Raw genomic sequence first — 10,961 nt, 5'->3', positions numbered from 1 at the left:
ATTAAGAACCGGTAGGAACAACACCGATGCCTCTGCTGTATTGTTAACCTAGTACCTATTGTCGCGTAATCGGTTAAAATGCGGACGTTGAAATGTACTGCAGTATTACATTGAGCCGGATTACTTGGATTCTGGAGAAACCAGAAAACAGCGGGAAATAGGGACGTTAAAAAAGAATGTTTTCTATATGACGCGAGAACTTGCCGTCTCTTTCCAGCCACCAGATAGATTTATTGGTGCACTATATCGTAGTAAACCTCGGCACTACTTTTGCACCGACTGTTAAATAAAGCGATCTCATGTACTCGTTCCAAAAAACTGACACACTCGCGACAGCAAAAATGAGAATGTCAATATTCCTTTGGCAGTACCCTTGCACGTTACTCTGCCTGGTCAGAAGAGTTCCACCACTTTCGGTACCATCTTTCGGTTACGCCAACGGATTTTCATGTTTTGGGGCACATAATGCCTTCGCAGTAAAAAGAAAAAAAGAACACGTAAGGGAAGTGCTAAATGAGGGCGCAGAGGTACCGAAGAAAGAATTGCCAAGAATTGACATGTCGTTTTACCACTGCGTCGTCGCGGCCTTCACTGAGGCACCCTCGCATCCCCATAGTTTTGCCTCTGTAGTGCAACGACATGGGACACGCGTGTAGCTTTACTGTCCTATTCCTCTCGCTTTCTTGTTTCTCTATCCACGAAGGCGGTAGCTCTCGGTCGACGTCAAGCTGTCTGAGCTGGAAAGAAGAATTGCGGGCTCTCCCTCGCATGAGCCCACAGCTGTCGCGGCGTGACAGCGAATCGGGTTGGCGGCGAAGCGGCTTGCGCCAATGCTTGGAGCCGCACTACCGTCGCTCTGGGATTTTCTCACACTGCCTCGACGGCAGACGGATGACTTGAGAAAGAGCGGGAGACGGGAACGGCGGGGCAGCACAGTCAATCTGATCCCCTGGCGCACCAAATCCACCAAAGAAGGGTTTGTATTTGCCGCGCTATGCTGGAGAAAGGTTGCGCGCGTCAAAATACTTTTCTTCGCTTGTTTTAAGAGATTTGTACTGGGCTCACGACACTGAGTCCTTTCCCAGAACCATTACCTCACCCTTTTTTCGTTTTCCTTTTTTTTTTGTTAACTCTCGTTCCGTGATGCACGTGTTACGGTACAACTGTCTTTTGCTTTTTCATTTAATAATCGAGTCAAATTTCCGATCTATATCGATTCGTGCAAGGGGGCTGCCATCTGTCGGAAAGGCCGAACTTCTTCAAGCCACTGAGAGTTCTTGCTTTTCGTGTGTGCGTGTGTCATCATTTCTCATGGTGTATTTGCCATGGCTTCGCTGAATATACATTTTCGGTAGCTTTCCCTGTGGAGTATACGTGCATATTCTATTTCACTTGCTTTTTTTATTTTTATATCTTTTTTACAATGGCTTGCGCGTCCATATGCTCGATTATGTTTGTATTTGTGTTAATGTTTGTTTTGTTGCTCCCTGCAATCTGCTGCCATGTCGAAGGAAGTGAGGCCCTTAGTGAAGCCACTGCGGCGTTTATAAATTTCGTCGAATCCAGCTGCATTGCAGTCCCATGTGGCCCTAGGCGGGGGGCTACGAAGGAGGGGGGGGTGGACTTGGATCCTCGCGTCAGGTTTAGGTTACGTAGGGAAGAAGGAAGAGAGACGTTGTGGGGATGCTGCGCAATGCTAAATGCTTTTCTACCACTATTGATTGAAATAAATAAAAAAGAAGTTCACAATTTTACCTACAAGTGCTGCCCCAAACCACGGAGGCCTACTCAAGCACTGGAAGGCATACGGTCTTACATAAAGTTGCAAATGGCCCAGGTTGTTTGAAGTCTCTCGTCACCCGACATGGTGTGCCGAGCGTTCGAAGTGCACGCGGCCCCGCCTGTTGAGCCTGGGGCGAGAAATTCGGAGAGCTATCGAAGTCCACTCCAAGGCCCTTCTTTCCCTGAGCTCTTGGCAGGGGAACATCTTTAACCCTATTGGGAAATATAGCCTTCTTAGTATTTAGGGTAAACTTTACAGCTTTCGTTTTTAATGCATTTATGACCAGCTTGTTTTTAGTGCATCATCACGCAAAATTTGCAATGTCCTTCTGAAGGGTGGCGCAATCATAGACATTTTTTACCGCTTTGAAAAGTTTCGCGTCATCAGCATATACCACAATTGAAGAGTTTGGAATTACTGTCGTAATGTCATTAATAAACAAACAAACAAAAAAACAAAAAACAAACAAACAACAACAACGACGACGACCACAACACGACAACAGCGACAATAATAACAATAATAACAATGACAACAACAACAACAACAGCAACAACAACAACACCAACAACAATAATAATAATAGTAATAATAATAATAATAATAATAATAATAATAATAATAATAATAATAATAATAATAATAATAATAATAATAATAACTCCATCAGTGATGGAGGAGGCTGCGGGTAAATGTCACTTTAGAGGCAAGCGACTTGACTAGAGCCCGCAGCCTCCTTTCCAAGGCAAACAGCGATTGAACAGGAGGTATATATATGCATAGCAATTGACTACATGTGAAACATGCACAAAAAATAAACGCAAAAACACAAAGTTCATGAAAAACCCTCTTCAGTTATTTAAGAAAGATTGAGTGACAAAATGTTCACGTAAAGCTCGTACATCAGTTATATAAATATCAAGACGATTTCAGAAACGAATTTAAAAATGTTGGTAGTGTGTATGACATCTGTGGTGTAGAATAATTGGCTCGTGGAATGACTACATTCCACTGTTCCGTGCACCTTGTAATGTAAGAATGTGTCTTCCTGGTGAGATTGGATAACTCATGAAGAAACTGTAAATTCTCTTTTACCTCCCGTTTGAAAGCTTGACTGAACTTGTAATTATAAAGGTTAAACACGGGTATTATATTTGCTTTCGGAAATAAGTGTGACGTGTGGCATTGTAAGTTAAGATAAATAGTGCTCGCAGAAAGTTTTTATGAAGTATATGTATCTTCTCTACATTCGTACGTGATGTGGTACCCCACACGAGCAGACAGTAATAAAGTGTAGAGAAAGAATGGGTGTTATAAACAAGAACCTTGATTCTGTAATGTACAAGAGGTCCCAGCCAATAAATAAATAAATAAATAAATAAATAAATAAATAAATAAATAAATATATAATAATAATAATAATAATAATAATAATAATAATAATAATAATAATAATAATAACAACAATAATAATAATAATAATATCTCTACATACATCGATGTGTCGAGTGAGGTAAGACACACCACAGCTTCGCTGCTTGTCCTACTTCACGGAGTGGAAGGGCTGATGAATTCTTTTCTCGCAAGTTTGTTTTCTAGCCCCATCAAGCCACTGCAGCGACAGAGAACACGGTCAGGGCTCAAAATACCGCCATACTAATCACTATCGCTCGCTTATTTTCTTGCGGCTCGTCGTCCTTCCGCGGACTTTATGGCTGGAATATCAGGAAAAAAGCAAAAAAACGTAGAAGAAGAAGAAAGAAGCAAGCGGAACCAAGAAAACGAAATGGGCGAGGATGTTATTTCCTTGCTTCGCCTGGCCGATTTGTGGTCGCTGTGGTTTTCATGCCCTTAGGTTTAGCGGGAGCAGTGGAAAAATAAACATGTCCGCAATAGGCATTAGTAAGAGGCGATTAGAGGATTGGTGAAAGAAGAGTAGGGAAACGACAAAAAACGGAGATGTACAAAAGCAGAGTTCGCAATAGGGGATCAGAAAATTTGGGCGTGGCAGTTCATAGTGTTTTTTTTTTTCTTTTTTATTGTTTAACCTAGGTAGAACATTAGGCAGTGTAATAGCAAGAGCTTGGTGGCGCAATCCACCGCCCCTATCCAAAGGGGGCGCTCATAACATCCATCCATCCATCCATGCGCGGCGAGTCACGCAGTCAGGCGGCGACCCAGCTGCGGAGATCGCACGTGCCAAGCCGGCGGCGGGGCGGAGCTCGGCGCGGCGAGTCACATGAGACGTGGGCAGTGGGTTTGAGCCATATCTGACGTGGTTCGCTCGGCTCCCGCTTTTTGCCAACATTTTCGGATGTTTTTCGAGTGTGAACCTTTCGACAACGTGCTCCACACCTTCATCGTCAAGACCATTTCAGACCTGGGTCTCGGTTCCAGATTCCACAACTACGTCAGCTATTTTCTAACTGACCGGAAGGCCAAGCTTCGCATTGGAGACTTCCGCTCCGAAGATGTGCCCCTCGGAGGGTGAGGCACTCCTCAGGGCGCCGTCATCTCCCCAACACTGTTTAACATCTGTATGATTGGTCTTACGGACTCAAATTCACGGCTCACGGACTCAAATTGGATAGAAAAGTGCAATTCGGCAGCGCGTCAGATGAGCTCGAGAGGGACGTGGCGTCTCTTTCGCAGCCTCATTGACCCCACTCAGACGAGAGGGGAGACGCAACAACAACTTCTGCGGGCATTGCACGGGTACCAAGGCACTACAGCTGAACTCGCGGACACGCTGTGTGACAGGTATCTCTGTCGCATAGAGGACCCGATTGGGCCTGAGTACGAGTACGCGGGGAAGCCTAATCCAGATCTTGATGCCCCTTTTACATTCCACGACCTTAGGGCGGCTTTAGCTAAGATGCGCAGAGGTACGGCTTCGGGCCGCAATCGCATAACAGTGAAACTATTGGCGAATCTTCCGGACTCGGTCTGCCTTCATTTGCTAGAGTACATTAATCAGATCTGGGACGGGCGTCCACTCCCTCCCGATTGGAAGACCTCCTTGGTCACTTTCATCCCTAAGCCAGGCAAGACCGTAAATACCGACAACCTAAGGCCCATCTCACTCACTTCGTGTGCGGGCAAACTTATGGAGAAGATGGTTCGGGATCGCCTCTCTCTGTACATGGAGGCTGAGGGCCTCTTTGCAGACACTATGTTTGGTTTCCGCCCGCATATGTCTGCACAGGACGTCCACCTCCAACTGCATCGCGACATAATACGACCCACGGCCATGCGCCACAACGACAAGGCCATCCTTGCCCTCGATCTTAGGGGGGCCTTTGACAACGTTCGTCACGGCAGCATCCTGGCAAACCTGAGCACCACGGATTGCGGACACAAGGCATTCGCCTACGTCAGAGATTTCCTCTCAAAGCGTCGTCATCATCATCATCATCATCATTATCATCATCATCATCATCATCAGCCTGGTTATGCCCACTGCAGGGCAAAGGCCTCTCCCATACTTCTCCAACTACCCCGGTCATGTACTAATTGTGGCCATGTTGTCCCTGCAAACTTCTTAATCTCGTCCGCCCACCTAACTTTCTGCCGCCCTCTGCTACGCTTCCCTTCCATTGGAATCCATTCCGTAACTCTTAATAACCATGGGTTATCTACCCTCCTCATTACGTGTCCTGCCCATGCCCATTTCTTTTTCTTGATTCCAACTAAGATATCATTAACTCGCGTTTGTTCCCTCACCCAATCTGCTCTTTTTTTATCCCTTAACGTTACACCTATCATTCTTCTTTCCATAGCTCGTTGCGCCGTCCTCAACTTAAGTAGAACCCTTTTCGTAAGCCTCCAGGTTTCTGCCCCGTACGTGAGTACTGGTAAGACACAGCTGTTATAAACTTTTCTCTTGAGGGATAATGGCAACCTGCTGTTCATGATCTGAGAATGCCTGCCAAACGCACCCCAGCCCATTCTTATTCTTCTGATTATTTCAGTCTCATGATCTGAATCCGCCGTCACTACCTGTCCTAAGTAGATGTATTCCCTTACCACTTCCAGTGCCTCACTACCTATTGTAAACTGCTGTTCTCCTCCGAGACTGTTAAACATTACTTTAGTTTTCTGCAGATTAATTTTTAGACCCACCCTTCGGCTTTGCCTCTCCAGGTCAGTGAGCATGCATTGCAGTTGGTCCCCTGAGTTACTAAGCAAGGCAATATCATCAGCGAATCGCAAGTTACTAAGGTATTCTCCATTAACTCTTATCCCCAATTCTTCCCAATCCAGGTCTCTGAATACCTCCTGTAAACACGCTGTGAATAGCATTGGAGAGATTGTATCTCCCTGCCTGACGCCTTTCTTTATTGGGATTTTGTTGCTTTCTTTATGGATGACTACGGTGGCTGTGGAGCCGCTATAGATATATTTCAGTATTTTTACATATACGGCTCGTCTACACCCTGATTCCGGAATGCCTCCATGACTGCTGAGGTTTCGACTGAATCAAACGCTTTCTCGTAATCAATGAAAGCTATATATAAAGGTTGGTTATATGCCGCACATTTTTCTATCACCTGATTGATAGTGTGAATATGGTCTATTATTGAGTAGCCTTTACGGAATCCTGCCTGGTCTCAGACCTCGAAGCGTCAGGCCCTCCTTAAGATCGAGGATGAGGAATATGGCCCATACACCATGGGCACATCGGGCACTCCCCAAGCAGCGGTCTTGTTGCCACTCCTTTTCAACATTGCCATGATGCAGCTTCCACAACAATTGGCCCGGGTGGAAGGCATCCAACACGCACTTTACGCGGATGATATAACAATTTGGACTACCGAAGGGAGCGTTGGGGAAATGGCGGACCGTCTCCAGCGGGCCGCCGCCATCGTCGAAAGCTATGCTATCCACTGTGGTCTCCAATGCGCTCCTGCGAAATCGGAACTTCTTCACATCAGAAGCAATCCCAAAGACAACACGAGTTTGCGTCTCTTTCTGATGGGAGGTCCTATTATTGAGGTCGAGGAGATCTGGATCCTGGGTCTGTTCATCCATCACAGACTCAGCCCGGGATCCACTATCGCCAAACTCAAGCGCGTAGGCGAACAGGTCGGACGTATGATCCACCGCGTTTCCATCAAGCGCGGCGGGTTGCGGGGCAGAGACGCGCTTCGGCTCGCCCATGCCTTCGTAACCAGCAGGATCCTATATACTCCGTACCCTACCTTCGCACTACAAAGAAACACGATGAACGCATCGACGCCATCTTAAGGAAGGTTACAAAACGAGCGTTGGACCTCCCGGTGGCTACCTGCAACGCTAAGTTGTTGGCTCTAGGTGTGCTTAACTCCTATCAGGAGTTGAAGGAGGCCGACCTTGTGAACCAATACACGAGACTCTCGCAGATGGTGTCCGGGCGCCACCTGCTAGACCGCTTGCACATACAACACGAGTGCATTCCAGAGGAGACATGCAGGCTTCCGGAGCTCTGGCGTCACAAGCTCTGGGCTCCTCCACTCCCGCGCAACATGGACACCCAGACACATGAAGGCAGACGAAAGGCGCGCGCTCGGGCCCTCGAACAGCTAATTCTACGTTGATAATACTACGTTGATGTGGCAGGGCCGTCGCCCACTGGAATCTACAGGGCTGCCGTAGTTCAGCAGGACCAACGAGTTAACGGACTTTCCTACCGCGCTCTCAACTCCATGCAGGCCGAAGAGGTTGTTATAGCACTTGCCGCCTCGGACCAGAATTCGAAGGTAATCATCACAGATTCGCGCAGAGCCTGTGAGCACTACCTGGTGGGCGAGGTATCACCTTTAGCCTACCGCATTTTAAAGCGAGCCGTGAGGGAATCGGACCCCTCACCCAAACGCATTATTTAGACTCCGGGCCACCAGGGCCTTAGAGGTAACGAGGCTGCGGACGCGGCCGCCCGAGCGCTTACCCACCGGGCACCTCAACGAGACTCTTCCGGCTCAGAGATTAGACAACCGCTTCTGCGGTTCAGGGAAGTTCTGGCAGACTATTGCGAACGTCATCCGCTTTTCCCGGTTCCTGCTAAGGGCCTGAGTAACGCCGATGAACGAACCCTGCGGGGCCTGCAGACAAACACCCTGTTGTGTCCTGCAATAGCAAAACATTTTGACCCGAAAGTTGATGGGCGATGCCCTCACTGTGGGGAAGTCTTCGATAACTTTCACATGGTGTGGGCATGTCAGATGAATCCGTCCCTTCCCCCAATCCTTCCCCCACTAGAGAGGCATGGGAGGCAGCCCTACTGAATTGCTTGGCGCTGGAGTCTCAAAGGGCTCTAGTCCAACGGGCGCGGGTATCAGCTTCGTCCAGTGGGGTCCCAGACTAAGGACTCCACCTATGTAAAGGGCCATTTTTGGCCTGCAAACTCTCAATTTATTGAATAAAAGTTTTTCATCATCATCATCATTCTGGTCCTTTTTGTTTCCTCCTCCCGCATTGCCGCCGCTGCCGCGGATGGAGGGATGGATGTTATGAGCGTCCCCTTTGGAACGGGGCGGTGGGTTGCGCCACCAAGGTCTTGCTTTTATACTGCCTAATGTCCTACCTACTTTAAAAAAGAAAAAAAAGAAACACTACGAACTCCCACAACCAAATTTTCTGATTCCCTATTGGGAACTTTGCTTTTGTACGTCTTCGTTTTTTGTCGTTTTCCGACTTTTCTTCCACAAATCTTCCAATCGCCTCTCACTAATCTCTATGGATGGATGGATGGATGTTATGGAGCGTCCCTTTTGGAGCGGGGCAGTGGGTTGCGCCACCAAGCTCTTGCTATTATACTGCCTAATGTCCTACCTTGGTTAAACAATAAAACAGAACACGCTGAACTCCCACCACCAAATTTTCTGATCCCCTATTGCGAACTGTGTTTTTGTACGTCTCCGTGTTTTGTCGTTTCCGTAGTTTTATTCCACCAATCCTCCAATCGCCTCTTGCTAATCCTTATTGCGGACATGTTTACTTTTGCACTGCTCTCGCTGAACCCAAGGGCTTCAAGGAGACCAGTGGTGCCTATATCGACCGCTGGGTAGACGTCTTCACATTCTAATAAAACATGCTCCATAGTTTCCCCAGCTTTACCGCAGCAAGCACATGCTTCTTCTTCCTTCTTATATCTCGCTTTATAGGTGGGTGTTCTAAGGCATTCCGATCTCGCTTCGAAAACTAGGGAGCTTCCCTTTGAGTTATCATAAATTAACGTGTAACGCGGATTTGCGGAGGCGAGCGCCATCTGGTGGTGCTGCACGACGGCGTTGTGATTGGTAATAGTGCAGGAATCTCGTAGCTGAAGTCAGCAGCTTTTTCTCTGCTACACTGTTGTTTCCCATAGGGAAATAAAAGTGGGCGACATATATCATTTGATATGGTCCAGCAAGTGCTTCTGTTCTGAAAGGAGGAGGCTTTTGGACAGCATGGGAAGAAGAGCGATTACTCACGAACGTGTAGAAAAAAAAAAGATTAAATTATGGGGTTTTACGTGCCAAAACCACTTTCTGATTATGAAGCACGTCGTAGCGGGGGACTCCGGAAATTTAGACCACCTGGGGTTCTTTAACGTGCACCTAAATCTAAGTACACGGTTGTTTCTGTATTTCGCCCCCATCGAAATGCGGCCGCCGTGGCCGCGATTCAATCCCGCGAACTCGTGCTTAGCAGCCCAACACCAAAGCCACTAAGCAACCACGGCGGGTGAACGTCTAGAACAGTTAGTCGTCCAGGAAAAACCACGGAAACCTCGCCATGAAGTGTCGCGCATTCTTAGCACATTTCTGAGAGAGGCTGAACTGATTGACATATGGTGACATATTTGGCGTAGAATTAGACACTCAGGTGGTGCAATGGCTCAGGTCTGCCAGGCACCCTGCCTGTACCAAAATCACCACCACCTCATCCGATTGATTGATGAATCAATTGATATACCGATTGATTTATTGGTTGAGTACTTGATTGGCTGAACGAACGAAAGGTTATTCTGCTCATAAAGCCTGCTACTAACGCATCCCCGTTCCACAAGAACCAGGCCGCAGTAATTGCAGATCACAGCATTGGCTTCCCGATCGCATACCTTTCAATGCGGTTCATTGTTTCAAACTCATTCTTTCTTTGTTCATTCGGTGAACTGGGATGAGCACAAGTTCGCGTCGGCCACTGTGCAGGAACTCTATACAACAACCAATATTTGTTTTCTAAAAAGTAAGACGTCATATCTACCGCTTCATCGTTAAGCGCAAAGAAAAAAGAAATGCGTGGGTGCAACGCGCATGGTGGACTCTATTTAAGCGAAGCTGCCGTGGTCCAGTTGACTAAATCAGAATCAGAATCAGTTTTATTATGATGATTAGAAAGATTACAGGATGTTGATATACAAAGGAAGTCCCGAAGTCAAAGGCTGTAATGTGACTTCATTTACAAACTAAACGTAATAAATTAGAGATTACATCAGTTTCAACAAATTGTTAACAAGGAGGAATTACAAGTTTTGGCATGAATAAAATAATTCAAGAAATAAATCCGCATAATTAAGAGACACATAAAAAAGCACTGTAGGATAATCTTGCTGAACACTAATAAATTAACAGTATTATTTATTTATTTTTATTTACAATACTGCTACTCTCATTTGAGAGCATTGCAGTTGGGCGAAACAGTATACATGTATATCAGTATGCATCTAGGCAGAACAGTTAATTGAAAAACAAAACAAAAATAAGAAGACAATTGTCCAAGGATTGCAATATAAGAAAGAGGCTGAGTTTAGGAACAAAAATGCATGTTTTCCCATCACAGTTAAATAACATGATACTAGCAGTGAAGAACATGTAAGTAACCAGTTATACATGAAATGGGAGCGAACCCAAAGATAACACTTAACGCGTAATGAATTGGAAAATACAATCTAGGCAAGCAATTTAGGAGGAAAATGGCAGTTACAACTTAGGAATAGGAATAGGTCTTAGGAATAGAAGGAGTACAGTAATGAAAATTTATTTTGGGAACAGAGCGTACCATATGTCCACATAACGATAAGGAATAAAAAAGAAAAGTAAAAAAAAAAATGGGACGTTGAAAGCAACACAATGCAAAATTTGTGACTATGATACATGCGATGATAAATCATTTTATTTACGCACTGCAGCTTCTACTTGTGAGGTAAATTCGGACA

General features: G+C 46.0%; 1 pseudogene; it reads left to right on the top strand.

The window, feature by feature from the left end:
- The first annotated feature begins 4,400 nt into the window (after positions 1-4,400).
- LOC126542895 (uncharacterized) lies at positions 4,401-8,424 on the top strand (annotated as a pseudogene).
- Positions 8,425-10,961: the final 2,537 nt, after the last annotated feature.

The sequence above is a fragment of the Dermacentor andersoni genome, chromosome 2 (assembly GCF_023375885.2).
Source record: "Dermacentor andersoni chromosome 2, qqDerAnde1_hic_scaffold, whole genome shotgun sequence".
NCBI lineage: Eukaryota > Metazoa > Arthropoda > Arachnida > Ixodida > Ixodidae > Dermacentor > Dermacentor andersoni.
Note: the sequence above shows the minus strand (reverse complement) of the source record. Positions and strands in the feature narration are given on the sequence as shown.